At 30.2% G+C, this 6,000-nt stretch overlaps 1 pseudogene; it reads right to left on the bottom strand.

Moving 5' to 3' along the window:
* LOC148764260 (uncharacterized) overlaps positions 1-5,623 on the bottom strand; it is a 99,935-nt pseudogene extending 94,312 nt beyond the window's left edge.
* Between the last annotated feature and the right edge of the window lie 377 nt (positions 5,624-6,000).

The following is a 6,000-nucleotide window of genomic DNA, read 5'->3' on the forward strand; positions in this document are numbered from 1 at the left end:
TGCATGAATAAATGTTTGAATTTGTTGATCTTATGTGCTTGCATAGATGACATTATTTCTTAAGAATGAAAAGTTCATATGGTAATATTGATTTAATCATTTCTTGAGGAATTGAAATATTAAAATGCTTGGTTTAGAATCAATTCTTGGAATATGCCTTATGATTGTGCTTGATTGATTGTTTCAAAATTAATTTCTTGATTATGCATATGGAATTAGTTATAATTAACACATTGAACTTAATGAAAAATATTTTTAGTTCATCTATCGTTTTGGTCAAGTCACATGAATACATGATATCTCATCTTGCTTGATCTTAAGATTTGAAGTCTATAACTTGACTTGGATTATGCTTTTGAATGAGAAATTTAAATTCTCAAGTTACATCATGATATATATTGTGTTGACAGCATTGAAGAATCTTTAGAATGTGCTTTTGAATGTTAATTATGTTTTTTATGAGCTTAAGTGATTGCATGATCTAAAGACTTGTGTGCATCCAACCTTAGCTTATAGGCTACAATGATTGACTTAGTTCAAAATGATAAATGGCTTGTAGCTTGAGTTAACAATGAATATCTACTGAGCCTTAATTGAATGATTATTTCTTGAATCTTAACAATTAATATTCATTGATGCTTGGATGCTTACGTTAGATATATTCATTAGTTGAGTATTTTATTTCCAAATATTTCATAACAATTAGTATCACTTATGAATCATGGATGATTGAGAAATAACACACATGAATGAAATTCAATGCTTACATATTCTTAATAAATATATATGTATACATTTGGAATTTGAAATTTTGCTTGCGACTTGATGAAAATAATTGAAATCACGATTAGTGTAAATAGTCAAAATTCTTTAGGTAATCATGCTTATGCTTGCTTGATCATAATATTTTCTTATGTATGATTACAACAAGTGCAAAATGACTTAGCAATGCTTCATTGACAATCAATTTGTCTTGATGAGAAAAGTTCTCCTTGATTTGACAGTTGGAACTCTTATTGAAATGCTTGCTTGAAAATATTGTTGGAAAGAGATCACCAAAAAAGGCTAAATGATGGTGTTTTCATGATGACTTGCCAATATTGAGGAAATTCTCTCTTAAATTGTTATTCTTATATAATTTAGAGAATTTCTTCAAAGTGCTTGATTGATAATGTTTAGACAATGCATGATGATGATTGAAAAAGATGCTCAATGAAAAATGATATCTTGGACATGCATTAAAGCTAATGTGCATAAACTTCTTGAAATTATCAAAATTTAAAGCATATATTGAATATTTTTTTAAATACTCATACTTTGTTGATTCCTTGAATATATGAGTATGAAATTGGCACGTTAATGTCAGTTAAAATTTTACTACGCAAGTATATGTATCAAATAGATAGTATATAAGCAAGCAGAGTATCGATCCCACAGAGAATTGATCTAAAATTTTACTAAGTACTAAAATTATAACAATTTAATCTTATCCAAACAATCAAATTTGAATAACTAAATTAATTAACTAAAACTAATTAACCAAAGTTTATACTAAAAAGAAAAATCAAAGCAACAGTATAATTGGGTAAAAATCAAATCAAACAAGTCTAGGATTACAATATCCCTCACACTTCATCTAAATCTTACCTTTCTTCCTTAACTTATTTCAATGGGTTGAATTGCTAACCTAGAGTCCTAAATTATTTATAAAGGTCTCCCGACTCATCTTATAAAAATATCTATTTTAACCAAAACACTATATCCCTATGTGAATTAAAATTAAAACAGACTCATTAAGTTCAGGCTCTAATCTTGCTACATATGGCCTATAGTTATATCCCTATCCGATATGCAAATCAATTAATATAATAATATGCTATCCCAGTTTTAGTCTATACTAAACTCCCTTTTCCAAGTTTGTTTAGGTTCCTAAATCAATTTAATTGGTGATCAGACAATTAAAAGCATTAATAACAAATTGGAATAAACAATTCAAATCCCATTAAAGATAAGTAAGAAAAAGATTAAAAATTTAGACTACATATGAGTTCAATTGCAATCCTAGAAAAAGAAAATTAGCTACTCATGATTGCAAAAAAAAAAATAACATTATAACAAATTCAACCATTGAAAGTAACAAGAAAAAATAAAAGCCAAGGAAGAAAACAAAACAATAATTGCCGTCTTGATCTTCAAGTTTCAACCTCAACTTCTAGCTTCTTGAATCTCTCAAAAGTTGTCTACCCTAATATTCTTCAAACTATCCTATTTATACTAATAACTTAACTTATACTTCCTTAAGTTGACCTAGGGTTTAATTGGGCTTAAAAGTGTAATGAGAGGCCCAAAAAAAAATCAATTATCAGTCTTTACAAATTTTCATTCCCGACACAATACATCTAGCTATTTTCTAATGCAATTTTCTCTATCTTGGAGGTAGAACTGGGTAAAGTAATCTTCTTAAAAATTGTAGCTCTATCTCTTAGCTTTTCAATGGTTCAAGAATCACATCATTTAGAGTTCTGTAGCTTGAGTTATAGCCAAAACACTAAAGCCCAATTTCTTTTATTTCCTACAAAAAATATAAAAACTAATAAATAATAACCAAATTAAAAAGAATAATATAAAATTAAAATAACTCACTTAAAAATAAACTAATTATAGAAACAACTAAAAATAAATAAATTATAATTAAAAATTGAGGAATTAGCTAATATTTAATAACAAATTTTGAATAAAATAGTTTTATAAAATAGAATTATCACACCCTCAAACTTAAGATTTTGCTAGTCTTCGAGCAAAATAAAATCACAAAAAGAAAACTGAACATAAAAAAAATCCTTGAACAAGAGATAGAAATACCAAATCATGAATTTTTAATTTTTCCTCAGAAATTAACTCCAATTCCAACTTAAGGTAATATACAGCTAATCCTTAAATTCATGCATCAATTCAAGTGAAAACTTATTTTTCGAATGGACTTCCTCTCTGTGTGTGTGTGAATGCTCTCTTACAAAGAGTATCATGTAATTCGGATTAGTTTATGCCAAATCTAAGCATAGATTAATACTAGGATCCCATAAGTTTGCTTTTCATCTCTCTTTCCACTAATGTAGATTAACATTTATTCAAGGATCAATAGGTCTTTATCAAGCTTGTAATGTGAGGCTAGGGTTAAGGTATGATAAAGGATATATTTATGCTTAAATTCACCCTAAGCACTTAATCAGTCTAAGACACAAAAAGAGCTCAATTTTTTTTATAGCACCCTTAAACTTAAAGTAAACTTTTCTTTGTACCACACATTTTATTTCTTTCTTTTTTTCTTTTTTTTTTTAACAACCCCTAAACTTGTTTTTGACAATTATAAACAAGGGGTAATTTTGCTAATGACCATCACTTTTTTTCCTTTCTTTCACCTTTCTCCGTCAATTTATTCTTAGGCTCAAATCATTCCTTAGAAAGATTAAAATACTTAGAGGGTGAAAGGATCAAATCGCTGGATTTAAATAGACAGGCCAAGGCTAGCATAATTGTGTAATTACAAAGAAAAGGTAAATTAGGCTTAAAAAGGGTGACTAAGGATAAATATAACAATGTCGGCTCAAAAAGGCTCAAACGATCCAAAGATGGCCTACATCACTTCCTATCCTAAGTGTTATCTAAGATTTCGCCTCGAGAGAAATTCAAACAAATTCTAGAATTCTTGACTTCACTATACTTTTTCATCAACATAAAATTTCTCTAAATCACATAAAAATTCTAAGTAAAAGAGTATAGTGCTCAAATTATTAGAAGTCACATTCTAAAATAAAGCTAATACAAGAATATGACATAAAATTAAATCATAACTATATGCTTCCCAAAAGCTAAGAATCAAAAGATAATTAAAATATCATCCTAGGGTTGGGACAATCATGAATAAGGTGCACCTATCTTAAATTTTTTTTGAAACCTATTACTTGCAAAAGAAGCCATAAAATAAATTATATTAAAAGAAATAAATTAAAAAAATGAAATAAAATAAAGATAAGAATAAATAAGGTTGAGGAGCTTAGGTTGCCTCTTATGAAGCGCTTCATTTATAGTCTTTGGCTGGACTAATTTGGGCTCTAGGTAGTGTCAAGTAAGTGAATTGAGAACTTCTAACGATTAATTTTGCCTCCCCAATAATGCTTCAATCTTTGTCCATTGACTTTAAATTTTTGACCATCTGTCCCTCTAACTTCGATCGCTCCATGTGGGAATACCTCATCGACAATGAAAGGACCAGGCCACCTAGATTTGAGCTTTCCCATAAATAACTTGATTTGAGCTTTCCCGAAAATAATTTCAAGCAAGAATTATAGAGCAACACTACTTGTCTTGGCTTAAAGCTTCTTTCCAACATCTTCTTATCTTGCCATTGCTTTGTTTTCTCTTTGTAGAGTTTGGCATTCTCATAAGCTTGACGGCAAAATTCATCAAGTTCATTTAATTGCAACAACCTTTGCTCACTTGCTACTTGTAAATCAAAATTTAACTTCTTCACAACCCACTAAGCATTGCGTTCAAGTTCCACTGGTAAGTGACAAGCTTTGCCAAAGACCAACTTATATGAAGACATACCAATTGGGGTCTTGTAAGCAATCCTATATGGCCACAATGCATTATCTAATCTCTTTGACCAATCTTTTCTTGTGACACATACGGTTTCTCCAAAATTCTCTTGATTTCGCAATTCGATACTTACACTTGGCCACTAGTTAAAGGATGGTACGTAGTGGCAACCTTGTGTTTAACTCCATATTTTGCCAGAAGTGCATCAAAATACTTGTAGCAAAAGTGACTTCCCTCATCACTAATAATTGCCCTTGGAGTGCTAAAACGAGTGAAAATATTCTTCTTGATGAAATTCATTACCACCTTCAAATCATTATGAGAAAGGCTACCGCTTCAACCTACTTAGAGACATAATCAACAGCAAGCAAAATGTATTTGTTGTTATATGAAGATATAAACGGACCCATGAAGTCAATACCCCATACATAAAAAATTTATATCTCCATGATGTTGTTGAGAGGCATCTCATGTCGCCTTGAGATATTCCCCACCCTTTGGCACCTGTCACAATGCAAAACAAAATTGTGAGCATCCTTAAATAATGTAGGCCAATACAAACTTGATTGGAGGACTTTAGCAGTAGTCCTTATTCCTCCAAAGTATCCTCCAAAATATGAAGAATGGCAATGGTGAAGCACACTTTGAATCTCTTCTTTCGGGACACATTTTTTGAAGATATGGTCTTTACACTACTTGAACAAGTAAGGCTCATCCCAAAAGTAAAATTTAACATCATGTAAAAATTTCTTTTTCTGATGAGAATTTAAATCAGAAGGAATAATATTGTTTACCAAATAATTTACAAAATTAGCATCCAAGGAAGTGATTTCTTACGAACTTGAAGGATTTATTCATTAGGAAAAGTCTCTTTAATTAAGGTTGAATCCTTACCTTAAGCTTCAATCTCCAATCTTGAGAGGTGATCTATAACTTGATTTTCTATTCCTTTTCTATCACGAATCTCAATATCAAATTCTTAAAGTAAGAGAATCCACCTTATCAATCTTGGCTTAGCATCCATCTTGGCAATCAAATATTTGATAGTTGAGTGATCAGTGTACACTATCAGCTTTGTCCTCACGAGATAGGAACGAAATTTGTCAAAAGCAAAAACCACAGCCAAAAGCTCTTTTTCTATTGTGGTATAATTTTTCTAGGCCTCATTTAAAGTCTTGCTAGCATAATAAATGGAATGGAAGATTTTATCCTTCCTTTGTCCTAAAACAGCTCCCACCGGATAATCACTCGCATCACACATCAATTCAAAAGGGAGAGTCCAATCGAGACTAATTATGATAGGTGCAGATATTAATCTTTTCTTCAATTCATCAAAAGTAACAAGAAATTCATTATCAAACTTAATGGCACATCTTTTTTCAATAAATTGCAAAGTGGTTT

The sequence above is a fragment of the Theobroma cacao genome, chromosome 2 (genome assembly GCF_053813885.1).
Source record: "Theobroma cacao isolate CCN51 chromosome 2, ASM5381388v1, whole genome shotgun sequence".
NCBI lineage: Eukaryota > Viridiplantae > Streptophyta > Magnoliopsida > Malvales > Malvaceae > Theobroma > Theobroma cacao.